This window comes from Cebidichthys violaceus, unplaced genomic scaffold (assembly GCF_023349555.1).
Source record: "Cebidichthys violaceus isolate CVI_PGR_0920_01 unplaced genomic scaffold, fCebVio1.0.p SCAF_2, whole genome shotgun sequence".
Taxonomy (NCBI): Eukaryota; Metazoa; Chordata; class Actinopteri; order Perciformes; family Stichaeidae; genus Cebidichthys; species Cebidichthys violaceus.
The window spans coordinates 20,921,065-20,921,283 of record NW_027176372.1 but is presented as its reverse complement, the minus strand read 5'-3'; positions in this window follow the sequence as shown (position 1 = coordinate 20,921,283).

Below are 219 nucleotides of genomic sequence, written 5' to 3'. Positions count from 1 at the left end.
GCTAATGTCCAGTTGTCTAAGTTATTTTACATGTGAAAGGGGAACTCCACGGATTTTACACACCAGAGTCTGTTCAGGTCTTGGAAAGTACTGCATATGTGTAATACAGTAGTAGTATAAAGCCTTTTGTGGCTCAAGGCACTTAAATTGGTGCGCACACACACACACACACCTGTTCTTCAGCGCTGCTATCAGCCCATTATTGGCACTGTGTGGAAA